The sequence below is a fragment of the Ambystoma mexicanum genome, chromosome 4p (genome assembly GCF_040938575.1).
Source record: "Ambystoma mexicanum isolate Mex_15411 chromosome 4p, UKY_AmexF1_1, whole genome shotgun sequence".
NCBI classification, from domain to species: domain Eukaryota; kingdom Metazoa; phylum Chordata; class Amphibia; order Caudata; family Ambystomatidae; genus Ambystoma; species Ambystoma mexicanum.
The window spans coordinates 953,607,666-953,621,456 of NC_090927.1; the positions used below are offsets into that span (position 1 = coordinate 953,607,666).

Genomic DNA, 13,791 nt, shown 5'->3' on the forward strand with positions numbered 1-13,791 from the left:
CAATATCTGTCCCTCACACTTATACACAGAACACAATCATAAAGGGATTATTTGGCTGTTTAAACTTCATAAAATAACATTTCAATTCAAACGTACAAATTATATACACAAATCCTTGTAACCAGGGTTGAATCCCCTTCCCCTGGACTAATTTGGGTATTTGAAACCAAAGTTCCAAATCAGGAAAGTTATTTTCAATAGCCAAGTTTCACTCTGAGTATAACACAAAGTTGACTTGGAAATTTGATTCTTACTCCCAAATAGGATTTCTCGCTCTTCAAGTTGATTGTTAAAGTTTCCACAAACCTGTCCGCTGGACAAATCCAAAAGACTTTGTCTTCGCATACCAAGTGTATAGTCAATATAATAATTATTTTCTCTGAAGACCTAGCATTTTTTATAATATCACATTTCTTCTTCATAAACAACATAGTTTTGTCAGGATGGTTTTTCAATAGTTCACCATAACACATTAGAGGAATTGCAACTTCCTTTCCACCACAACCTTGTACCATATTGCAGTACTTCCATCATCTTCTTCCTGGTCCACTTGCCTGCCAGGACTAACCACTAATTGTTCCTTTTCTGGTATACTTGCCCGTCATGATAAAACTCCTACTACTACTACTTGTACTTTGTGGTGAGGACTACTTCAAACATTCCACACTTAACTCTTCATTGGGAAAATTAAATCAACAACTGCTTCATGATTGTCGCTTAACTTTCAACTCAATTGATAAAAACCTCTACTAGTACAACTTGTACTTTTTTATGAGGTTTGTTCCAAGCTCTCCACACTTTAGCAATATTGGGGAAAGTTGAACCAACAACTACTTCTTCGGTAAGTCTTTTGACTTTCAACATAAAGGGGCTTATAACTTTTTTCACAAGGATACAGTATACACTGACAATGATTATCACATTGATTTGATAGCCCCAAGGAATGCAGGTTACATTTCTCTCCCCTTTGATCATTTCTACAAGGAGGGCTTTTCTCCAGTAGTCTGTTTTCTTTCTGCACCACTAGTTATCTGCTGGTTATGTAATGCTGTTTGCAATGTCTCCTTTCCGGGCATGCCTCTTTAGGAAAGTTGTATCACCTTGGATTTATAATTGCCATTTGTTGGCTTAGACAATGCTGGTTACAATCTTCTCCTATAGGTAATCTCCCGATTACCTTCACTTTGTTTGAATATTGTCCCCTTTTTACTTTGGCAATGTTGGTGACAATTTTCTTTTACTCGATCTCTCTTAATATGACCGTTGCGCCCAATTTGTTTTAATTCATTAGTTCAGCATTCACATTTCTCATTCTGGGATAGTGGTCTATTTCGGAGTGGCCGGGGTTACCTAGCAAAGGCCAACTCACAAGTATTTCCTTGCATCTCCTTTGGACCTGCTACTTCTGTTTCTGCAATTGTTGGGATTTCCTTGGCGCCTAACAGCTCTGTTTAAACTCCCGCTGCTTGTGCTTCCTATAAACTGAGCTCTCTCTGCTCCAAACACACCCCAGTGAACGGCGTACCATGCAGGACATGGAGAGCTTCTCTCTCCCCTGAGACAGTTGGCTGCACTACTGCTTCCTGCTGCACGTTCTCCGCATCTGACAGAATTCCCAACTTCTGCCACGTCCTTGACACGACGTCAACAAAGCAGTGGCTCCATCTCCTGCTTCTTCCATCTGCTTCTGCTGCTCCCACTGCTCTAATGACCTGCACCTGAATGGCCTTTAAATGTTTTAAGGTCCTGATCAGGTGTGGGTCATTACAACCACTAGACTGCTCGCTACTGTTTGATGACTCTTGATCCATCTTCCTCGGCTCAGTACTAAGAGCATTATGGGACATGAAGTCCATAATGTTTTTATTCATTTTAAGATTATTTAATTCACTCTGTTTAAGTGGTTTATAGGATATATGTCTAGAGGAAGCTTTCAGAGGAATTAATGGTTTGTTCTTGGTTTTACAATTTCAACACAATGTGGAATTATAGCTATTAGAAGTAGTTGTATTAACTTTGTGATCCGTACATATATCATTTCCATGTTTATAAAGAGCGGTCTCATATTTGACCTCTTGGTTAAATCTGTGAGTGGAGGTCTGAGAGTTACAGCATGTCATTAAATATTCAGGTATTAGGGAAACCTAATTCTATGAAGAGGGTGAATACACTGCGTCTCTCCTGACCGGAGTCACCACAAACCCTTGATGGTCTTCTCCCATGTGATCCTCCCTCCTGATACCACCCCACCGGGTTATGATATGTCATTTATAATGCGCCTGTGCACAAGTTTTTCTAGCCATGACAAGACAAAGGAAGACAAGACAAACAATCTTAATAGGCCTTGTGTCATTTAGATTGTGCAAGTGCGCCAACAAAAAGTGCAAGGGGAAGGGAGAGAGGGGAAGTGCAGAAAGCTCAGAGTAAGTGCAGCCAGGGCATCCCCAAGTGTGCTGTAGGCTCGAGGCAGTGCGGTGGAACTGATCATGGTAGCCGCTGTCTTTCCCTGTCCCTATGGGAGGAGACTTTAGGCTGGGATTCTGTGAGGACTGCAGCATTCATCACAATTGAGACTGGTATGATTCTTGATCTCTGGATTCTTGTTTGCTCCTGCTGTAAAGAGCAATCATTTCCATGTTCCATATTGTGTCATCTGTGTGTAATTAGTTGTGTCCTTTTTACTACCTCTTGGGAGTGCTGAAATTTGAAAGATTGATACTATCCTTGTTGGAAAGTTTTGTTTTCACCAATTGCCTTTCGCAGAAATAAGTGTTCCGTACTGCCTTGTAAGCATATTTGGATTTTTGTGTTTCTTGTCTATCTCTGGCCCTCGAAAGGATGTCTTTTAATGTAGATCATCGTATCCTTCCTTACGTCCAGTAGCCAGGCAAGTATGTGGTTTGACATGGCTCTGGGTTACCCTTGCAGCTGGAATGAGCAGGAGATACTGAGTTGTCTGTAAAATGGTGAGAGTCCACCGCTTAAAGGGGTGTGAGGCTTCAGTCTCTTCTAGATGCAACCACTAACTATACACTCCTACTTGGCCATTTGCCTGGGGGTGCTGCAAAGCTGCTTGGAGCTCCATTATCCAATTTTGTTTGAGAAACCTTTTCATGTCGTTTGATACTAATTAGCTGTGGTGATAATAGCCACAAAATGGAGTTCGATCCACTTGGAAAGGTAGATGACCATCACAATGCCATATCTACGTTCGATGCATGCTATCTGAAGGAGTCATAGAAAAAACAGCCCAACTTTGTCCTAGAGGATAGAGGGTGTGTCTACATGCTGCAAATGGTGCCTGCCTCTGAGGGATACAATAAATACAAAACAAAGGAAATGGAACAAAATTCTGGAGGGAATAGGCAACCAACGTAGATGAGTCAGATAGGGTTAAATATGCGAACTATATTTCAAATTGAACAACATACTAACTACAGAATGAAGAATAGATTGAAAAGGAAGACATGCATATTCTAGAGCATACAAATCTATACAAATTTAAATGTGATAGTACCAGAGCCATAAGGCCCGACACACCAGCATGAATACTTATCATATAAGTTGTAATATATGACCAAATGCAATATCTGTAACAGTATGAAGTTTTGTAGTATTCATAATGTGTCAACAACCGCTATCATGCCTGTACCCTGTACCTAAGTTATTGCAAGTAACAGTGCCTCAATGCCCCTGGGCTGCTTGCGCGCCATATAAATAAATAAATAAACAAAAGCAAAGTTTTGGTTGCAGAAAATGTTTTAAAGCTGAAGATCTTTTCTAATATTATAAAGTTGAAAACACCAGACACGAATAACCAACAAGAGTTTATTTTGTAAATGAAATGCCTAATCAAATACAAAACCAAGATTATGTACATTAGAAGAGAATTCTAAACTAACAGGTGGAAATGGAATAACGCTAGTGCAAGCAATATGTGTAGTAGCTCGAGAAAAAAAGAAATCCATTTTCTGTGGGTTTAATCATAGAAAATGAAGTGCCATCCAAGATTCCACTGCAAGAAGACACCAAGAAAGTTGCTGATATAAATAATCTGAGAAAGTGGGAAATAAACAGAAAATGTGTGTATCATCAGCATAAAAGTGTGTTTGAAACCCAAATGACTGAATAAAAGAAGCAAGTGGATTAGTGTGTGTGTATATGTATATGTATATATATATATATATATATATTTCTGAGGCTTGTGGAATCTGCTTAAATCACATGCTGTGCATAGGCTGACACCTAGTGGAAGCTGCGGAGTATTACTCGAAAAGGGGCTTCGAACTAGGGCGTGCCAGTAATACAATCCCTAGTGTGACGTCCACTGTACCCATGATCCCTCACACGTGTAGGACCTTCAGATATTTATTTTCCGCCATACTTGTCGGAAGCATAGTTGCGGAGTTCCCTGGCTTTTAGCCATTTATCATAGAATTATCAAAAAATCCCGGTTCTCAAACCCCACGTCGAAGATCGCCAAAGATCGACGCCGGTACTTGAGAGCATGGAAGAACAGCCGTCGAGACTACACAACGGACTTTGGGCCTTGGAAGGCCTCTGGCCTCGGCCCTGCAAGTAGGGAGAGTGGGGGGTGGACATACTCACACACACACTCGTTTTCCTACATATACCCGTCCGCTGCCAGATATTGACATATGGAGAGTACTCCATTTAAATTCTGCCCGAAGTGCAACCGTAAATTCCCCTGGGTAGATAAACATAACACCTGTAACCTGTGTCTTCCAAGGGACTACCCCGAGGCAAATTTTAGAGCTTGTAACCTCTTCAAAGCCAAGACACTTAAGGACTGCTCCACCAAGCGTTGGGCCCACTACGCCAGGCGACTCGAGGTCATGCACGCAGTGGGTTCCTTCAGCGATGGCAGCAACGCCGCCGTTTCGGACGGCAAGGGCACGGGGGTGTCGGCAGGCACCCAAGCGCAAGCCCCCGACCTCGGAGGACTGACCGACGGGTAGTTATGGGGACAACACCCGGCGGCAAGAGCAGTACCCACACCTCTTCCACTAAACACAGTAACCCCTCCCGCGATTCGACACGTGTGTCAAGTGATCGGAATAAAAAGGCACATGGAGAGCGGTCCGCTGAATCGGTGTCCTCTGGGCGTTCCAGGTCACGGTCGCACCATGACACACAGCAACCATCCACGATTGTTAAGAGTGCCAGTGCCACACTATCTAAAGTAACAGAGGTATGGTCGTCGGAAGACAAATCCGACCTCTACCCCCAGGCAGCACGTTCGATGGCTACTTCGGTAGCTCGTTCGACATCTGCTTCCAAGATTCCACGCCCCACTGCCAAGACTCCTGAATCTCGTGATCCCTCCTCCGATTCTCAACGCCGGGCGTCGAAAGATTCAGGAAAATCCAAGGGGTCAGGAAAACATTTCTCTACGCATGGGAAGGGGGAAAAACAACATAAAAAAGCCTCTGAACACCAGGTTCAGAAGGGGAAACACCCCAAGTCTTTAGAAAAGTCCAAGGCCCCTGACCCTGTCACTAGGCCAAAGATTGTCCCTCCCACTCCCCAGGATATGGGATTAGAGGAGGAACCACAGCAGGAAAGGGTAATTCCCAGTTCCAAAGAATGGAACTCGGAAGACATCGACAGAGTAGTGAGGAGAATGTCTTTTTTGTAGATTTTTATGAAAAAGACCCTAATTACTTCCAGCGCTATCACAACACCCCTGCTACCTCTAACCCTTCGGGATCCAAAGACCCTCAACCTCCTACTAAGAGACTCCGTACTGAGACTCCAGTTCAGGGGCTGATTTCAGACCCGTTCAGTGTTGAACCTTACCAGCAGTATGGTGAGGATTCAGAAGTACAAATACTAGACGACCAGGTCTGGGTCGATTATTATGGAGATGATGAGGAGGAGGAGGAAGACAAGGCGGAAGCCTATAGTCTCGACTCCCCTATTCCCATGGATCCCCTGGCGATTGACTCACCTGTTGACAATCAGTCCTTGCTTAACAAAGTTTTAGCCAAGGCTGCAGCCCATTTCCAAATTGACACTCCGGGGGGCCCAAGAAGAGAGAGATTTTGCAGAGCAAATTCTAGGGGATAAAAGATCCATTGCCCAGGCTATCCCCATTCTAAAGTCTATTCAACGCAGAATCAATCCTTCTCTGCTCACCCCTAATCTTACCCGGGCAGTTAACCCACAAATAGAAAAGTTATTCAGGGCCGCTCCCTCCGACCCACTTTACATAAGGGGTGGCTAGAACCTGACTCATTAGTGGTTACAACCACCAGGAAGAGGGGTGGGAACACCACTAGCATCTTCAGAAGCTCCCCCGGACAAGGAGAGCAAGAGAATATATGGGCTAGGAAGGAAGTTGGCATCCACTTCGGCATACCAAGCACGTATTGCCAACACCACCACTTTGCTGGCAAGTTACAACTGCCACCAATGGGAACAGGTAGCTGCCCTCATTGCCTCCGCACCAGAACCTCTAAAGAGCCAGTTGGCCCAGATTGCGTCGGAAGGAAGATCAGTGTTTGGATGCATTCTCAAGGCTAACTTTGATGCAGCAGACAATGCAGGGAGGCTGATAGAAGAAAGCACAGTAATCAAAAGACACGCTTGGCTGAGGCAGTCAGGGTTTAAACCCGAGACCCAAGCCACCCTCATTGACATGCCGGTGGAACCAAATGTCCTGTTTAGAAAAGCAGTGGAGGAAGCGCTAAAAACGGCTTAGGACGAATATGACACCTTAATGTCCCTTGGCCAACTAACAAATAAACCCACAAACCAGCGGGGAAATAGTAATTTTCGTTGCTCTCGCTGCCAAAACTCCCAGAGAGGGTCCCATTACTTTCAGAACCAAGGAACATCGTAGGGGGCAACCAACAAGCTACCCAGGGTTTCGCCAGAGGTCAAAAGAGGGGCCGTGGTAGGGGGAGAGGCAGCCCAGGTAGAGGCGCTACGCCTCCCAACAAACAGTGACGTTCCGTCTTCACGCATTTCCATCTTCACCCACGCATGGGAAGGGATCACTTCGGACAGATGGGTGCTGTCCACAGTGTACGCGGTATACTGTATCGAACTATTGGAACGCCCCGCGACCATCCTCCAAGACAGAAGATACACTCCTTGGACCACCAAAGAATCCTCCTCAAGGAGATCGCCATTCTTCTTGCAAAGGATGCGATAGAACCCGTCCCGGGCAACCAGGTAAACAAGGGTATTTATTCAACTTACTTCCTTGTGCCAAAAAAAGATCTAACGATGCGCCCAGTATTAGACTTACGCCCTGCAAACAAGTATGTCAAGCCACAAAAATTTTGCATGACTACACTCCAGGAAGTAATCCCCCTACGAAAAAGAGGAGATTACATGAAAACATTGGATATGAAAGATGCTTATTTTCATATTTCCATGCTCGCAGCGCACAGAAGATTCTTGCGCTTTAAAGTAGACAGCCAGCACTACCAGTTCAAGGTGCTGCCCTTCGGAATAGCCTCGGCTTCAAGGGTATTCACCAAGGTACTGGCGGTGGTGGCGGCGCACCTACGCAGGGAGGCAATCCCAGTGTACCCTTACCTGGACGACTGGCTCATCACAGGGGAAACCCCTGTAATTTGCAGATCAAACTTTCAAAGAACAATCAACCTCCTCTTCCAATTGGGCTTCTCAATCAACAAGAAAAAATCAAGCCTAGTGCCAAGCACCTCCAAACAGTTCCTAGTAGCTGTCCTAAACACCAAAGAGGGGTCGGCTTTTCCATCAGAGGAAAGAATTCAGAATCTGTTACTGCAAATTCGTCAGTATCAGTCCGGTCCCCAGATAACTGTGTGCAAAGCGATGTGTTTGCTAGGCATGATGGCATCATGCATTTACCTGGTTCCCCACGTTCGCCTGCGCATGCGACCCATGCAGGAATGGTTGGCGAAACAGTGTTCTCAGGCAAGTGGTCAGTGGGACGATCTAGTGGTCGTTTCGCCAACACTAGTACAGAGTCTTCGCTGGTGGACAAGAGAGAATCTTTCAAAGGGGAAACCCTTTTACGACCCAGAAATTCAGGCCGTAGTCACAACAGACCCGTCCCTGTCAGGGTGGGGAGCACACCTCCTTCACCACACAGCTCAGGGTCTCTGGTATCACACAGTGGCTCAGAATCACATCAACCTGCTAGAACTTATGGCAGTCCTCAGAGCGCTTTGGGCGTTCGAACCCCACCTATCCAACCTGTCATTGCAGATCCTAACGGACAGCACAACGGCTATGTTTTACATAAACAAACAACGGGGCACTCGTTCGCCAAATCTGTCCAGACTTGCCTGGAAAATTTGGATATGGGCACTCGGACACAACATTTACCTGTCGTCTCAACATGTTCCAGGGGATCGCAATTCACGAGCGGACGCTTTGAGCACAGATACCCTCCCAGAAGAACACGAATGGCATCTACACTAAGAAGTCACAGAATATCGCTTCTCTCAGTGGGGTTTCACCACTATAGACCTATTCGCTACAACCGAAAACAGACAATGCCCAGAATTCGCATCCAGGGTCCCCCAGCCAGGCTCCAAGGGGAATGCGCTATGGATGAACTGGTCAGGGATGTTTGCCCATGCTTTTCCACCAACACCTCTGATTAGGAAGGTGGTCAACAAGATACACAGGGAATCGATGACGCGCATCCTAGTTGCTCCTATGTGAGCGAGACAACCATGGTTCCCACACCTATGCAGACTGGCGGTGTGCGACCCCATCAGACTCCCGTGCTGGTGCAACCTACTCTCCCAGCACGAAGGACAAACAGTGCATCCTCAACCGAACTCGTTGAACTTGGCAGCATGGCTCCTGAAGTCATAGAGTTCGGGCATCTCAATTTACCCCAGAGATGTATGGATATCTTAAAAGAATGAAGAAAACCCAACACAAGGCACTGTTACTTTGATAAGTGGAAAAGATTTATTTGGTGCCATAATAAACAAATCAACCCAGTTGATTGCAGTCCTTCCAATATTGTTACCTACATTCTCCACTTACTGGACGCAGGGTTGGTATTTAATTCACTCAAGGTACACCTGGCGGCGCTGTCAGCCTACACCACCTCCCATAACAAGGTGTCATGGTGGAAGGTGTCTGTTGTCAATGCCTTTATGGAAGGGGTGAAGAGACTCCATCCTCCAATTTCTAACCCACCACCAGGGTGGGACCTTAATGTGGTGCTTGCTAAACTTATGGGCCCTCCCTTTGAACCCATGCATAAAGCTAGTCTCAAACACCTGACTTATAAAACTGCCTTCTTAGTAGCCATTACATCCATAAGAAGGGTCAGTGAAATTCAAGCTCTGTCACTGCAGGATCCTTTCTTTACTGTCCATAAGGATAAACTGGTTCTACGGACTCACCCTAGGTTCTCACCTAAGTTTATTTCTAAATTCCATGTTAACCAGTCCATTGAGCTACCGGCCTTCTTCCATGAACCCAAGAGCTCTGCTGAGGTGAAACTACACACATTAGATGTGAGAAGAGCGGTCCTCTACTACCTAGACAAGACCAGACCGCTAAGAAAGACAGGGAAACTGTTAATCTCTGTAGCTACAGGCAGAGAAGGAGATTGTGTCTCTAAAGGTGCCATCTATAAAAGGATAGTCAAATGTATTCAGCTGTGTTACTCCCTTTCAGAAAAAAACACTGCCTTTTGCGCCAAGGGCCCACTCTACAAGAGGTACCGGGGCCACTCTGGCTTTCACTGCAAATGTACCCCTTGACACCATTTGCAAACCAGCTACATGGAGCTCTATTCACACTTTTACCCAGCACTACTGCATTGACACTCATTCCAAGACAGATACTCAAGTGGGACAAGCGGTTCTAAGACATTTGTTTGCTCATGACCCTTCTCACATCCCACCTCCTTCTAACACTGCGCGCTAATGTTTGCACAGCATGTGATCTAATCAGATTCCACAAGCCTCAGAAGGGATGCATTACTCACCGTAATTGTATTTCTGATGCTTGTATCTGCTTAGATTCACATGTGCCCGCAACTTTCTCCCCTCTAAGAGAAGGCGCATGGATGCTTGTAGTCTTGTCTTTTTATCTGCTTGGATACTCTGTACTCAAGCTACTCCTCATGCTACCGCATGTCAGAAAAAATACAATCTGAGGGTCCTACATGCATGAGGGATCATGGGTACAGTGGACGTCACACTAGGGGTAGTATTACTGGCACGCCCTAGTTCGACGCCCGTTTTTGAGTTTCGAAAAACAAACTGTAATACTCTGCAGCTTCCACTTGATGTCGGCCTATGCACAGCATGTGAATCTAAGCAGATACAAGCATCAGAAATACGATTACGGTGAGTAATGTATCATATATATATATATATATATATATATCACGTGGCCATGTAGTTATGGTTAAGTTGGTGTTTCCATAGGAAGAGCACTTTTTGGGCGGCTTATAACTTCGCTCTCCCTGGATGAATCCTCACCAAACTTTGCAAAAAAAGTATTTTGGTCACTCTGAATTGTTTTGCAAAGTTTGGTGAGGATTCGTCCAGGTGGGTCAAAGTTATAGGAGGGGTCCCGACATTTTGCTCACGCCTACAGCCCAAACCGCTGGACGGATTTACACCAAATTTGCGGCAGGAGCGGCAGCTTGGTCCCGAAAGCGTGCTTTGCTTTATTTGGTGTAAATCCGTCCAGTAGTTTTTAAAAAATGAAAAAAATGTAAGTGAAAAAAATTAGTGATATCTGTGTTCGCTTCGCGGACACACTTCCCTGTTCGCTCCGCGGACAGGACGGTGATTGGGCAAGCAGCTTTCGTGATGTCCGCGGACATCTGACGTGCTCTCTCATTGGATGCGGTGAAAGCGTGCAGTGCGTCTGGCTTCAGAGACGCCCGCCATCTTTGTTCCTCGCATGAGAGGCTTTGTCAGCAGGAGCGGGATCTGCAGCCTACACAGTAAGTCTTTCGTGTCTGTCTCCTGTTCCTCCCACCCCCGCTCATGCCCCGTGTGTCCTTCTTGTCCCCCCCCACCCGCACTCATGCTCCGTGTCTCCCCTGTTCCTCCAGCCCCCCGCTCACGCCATCGGCACACGGTGGCCAGCGGAGGGCCGAGGAGCGGGATCTGCCGCCTACACACGAACGCCGTGTGTCTCTCTATCTCCCCCCGACCCCCCTCTCATGCCCCGTGTGTCTCTCCCCCTCCCGCCCACCCCCCGCTCATGCCCCGTGTCTCTATCCCCCTCCCCCCCACCCCCACTCATGCCCCGTGTCTCTCCCCCTCCCCCCCACCCCCGCTCATGCCCCGTGTGTCTCTCCCCCTCCCGCCCACCCCCCGCTCATGACCCGTGTGTCTCTCCCCCTCCCGCCCACCCCCCGCTCATGCCCCGTGTGTCTCTCTCCCTACCGCTCATGCCCCGTGTGTCTATCCCACCCCCGCTCATGCCCCGTGTCTCTATCCCTCCCGCCGCCCACCCCCCGCTCATGCCCCGTGTGTCTATCCCTCCCGCTGCCCACCCCCCACTCATGCCCCGTGTGTCTCTCTCCCTCCCGCTCATGCCCCGTGTCTCTATCCCTCCCGCCGCCCACCCCCGCTCATGCCCCGTGTCTCTCCGTCCCCCCAACCCCCACTCATGCCCCGTGTGTCTCCCCCCCCACCTCCACTCATGCCCCGTGTGTCTCCCCTCCCCCCACCCCCACTCATGCCCCGTGTCTCTATCCCTCCCGCCGCCCACCCCCCGCTCATGCCCCGTGTGTCTATCCCTCCCGCTGCCCACCCCCCACTCATGCCCCGTGTGTCTATCCCACCCCCGCTCATGCCCCGTGTCTCTATCCCTCCCGCCGCCCACCCCCCGCTCATGCCCCGTGTGTCTATCCCTCCCGCTGCCCACCCCCCACTCATGCCCCGTGTGTCTCTCTCCCTCCCGCTCATGCCCCGTGTCTCTATCCCTCCCGCCGCCCACCCCCGCTCATGCCCCGTGTCTCTCTGTCCCCCCAACCCCCACTCATGCCCCGTGTGTCTCCCCTCCCCCCACCTCCACTCATGCCCCGTGTGTCTCCCCTCCCCCCACCCCCACTCATGCCCTGTGTGTCTCCCCTCCCCCCCACCCCCACTCATGCCCCGTGTGTCTCCCCTCCCCCCCACCCCCACTCATGCCCCGTGTGTCTCCCCTCCCCCCCACCCCCACTCATGCCCCGTGTGTCTCCCCTCCCCCCCACCCCCACTCATGCCCCGTGTGTCTCCCCTCCCCCACCCCCACTCATGCCCCGTGTGTCTCCCCTCCCCCCCACCCCCACTCATGCCCCGTGTGTCTCCCCTCCCCCCCACCCCCACTTCATGCCCCGTGTGTCTCCCCTCCCCCCACCACCACTCATGCCCCGTGTGTCTCCCCTCCCCCCACCCCCACTCATGCCCCGTGTGTCTCCCCTCTCCCCACCCCCACTTATGCCCCGTGTGTCTCTCCCCCTCCCCCCACCCCCGCTCATGGCCCGTGTGTCTCTCCCCTCCCCCCACCCCCGCTCCTGCCCCGTGTGCCTCTCCCCTCCCGCCCACCCCCGCTCATGCCCCATGTGTCTCTCCCCTCCCCCCACCCCTGCTCATGCCCGTGTGTCTCTCCCATCCCCCCGCTCATGCCCGTGTGTCTATCCCTCACGCCGCCCACGCCCGCTCATGCCCTGTGTCTACCCTCCCGCCGCGCAACCCCGCTCATTCTCCGTGTCTGTATCCCTCCCGCCGCCCACCCCGCTCATGCCCCGTGTCTCTATCCCTCCCGCCGCCCACCCCCCCGCTCATGCCCCATGTCTCTATCCCTCCGCCGCCCACCCCCCGCTCATGTCCCGTGTGTCTCCCCTCCCCCCCACCCCTGCTCATGCCCTGTGTGTCTCCCTCCCCCCACCCCTGCTCATGCCCCGTGTGTCTCCCCTCCCCCCACCCCTGCTCATGCCCCGTGTCTCTCCCCTCCCCCCACCCCCGCTCATGCCCGTCTCTCTCCTCGCTCCCCCACCCCCCGAACCCCCGCTCATGCCCCGTGTGTCTATCCCTCCCGCCGCCCACCCCCGCTCATGCCCCGTGTCTCTCTCCACTTCCCCCCCACCCCCAGCTCATGCCCCGTGTCTCCCTTGTTACCCCCCCACCCCCCGCTCATGCCCCGTGTCTCCCCTGTGTTACCCCCCCACCCATGCCATGTTACCCCCACCACCCGCTCATGCCCCGTGTCTCTCTCCCCTACCCCCCCCACCCCCCGCTCATGCCCTGTTTCTCTCCCCTTCCCCCCACCCCCCGCTCATGCCCCGTGTCTCCCTCGTGTTCCCCCCACCCCCTGCTCATGTCCCGTGTCTCCCTCCTTCCCCCACCCCCGCTCATGCCCCGTGTGTCTCCCCCCACCCCCCACTCATGCCCTGTCTCTCCCCTCCCCCCCACCCCACTCATGCCCTGTCTCTCCCCTCCCCCCCACCCCACTCATGCCCTGTCTCTCCCCTCCCCCCCACCCCACTCATGCCCTGTCTCTCCCCTCCCCCCCACCCCACTCATGCCCTGTCTCTCTCCCCCACCCCCTGACCCCCCGCTCATGCCCCGTGTGTCTATCCCTCCCGCCGCCCACCCCCCGCTCATGCCCTGTGTGTCTATTCCTCCCGCCCACTCCCCGCTCATGCCCCGTGTGTCTATCCCTCCCGCTGCCCACTCCCCGCTCATGCCCCGTGTCTCTATCCCTCTCCCCGCTCATGCCCTGTGTCTCTATCCCTTCGGCCGCCCACCCCCCGCTCATGCCCCGTGTCACTATCCCTCCCGCCGCCCACCCCCC

At 50.6% G+C, this 13,791-nt stretch overlaps 1 protein-coding gene across 2 annotated transcripts in view; it reads left to right on the forward strand.

Annotated features, from left to right (window-relative positions):
* Nucleotides 1-13,791, forward strand: part of ASCC3 (activating signal cointegrator 1 complex subunit 3) — a 2,962,611-nt gene that overhangs the window by 398,949 nt on the left and 2,549,871 nt on the right. The window lies entirely within an intron of this gene.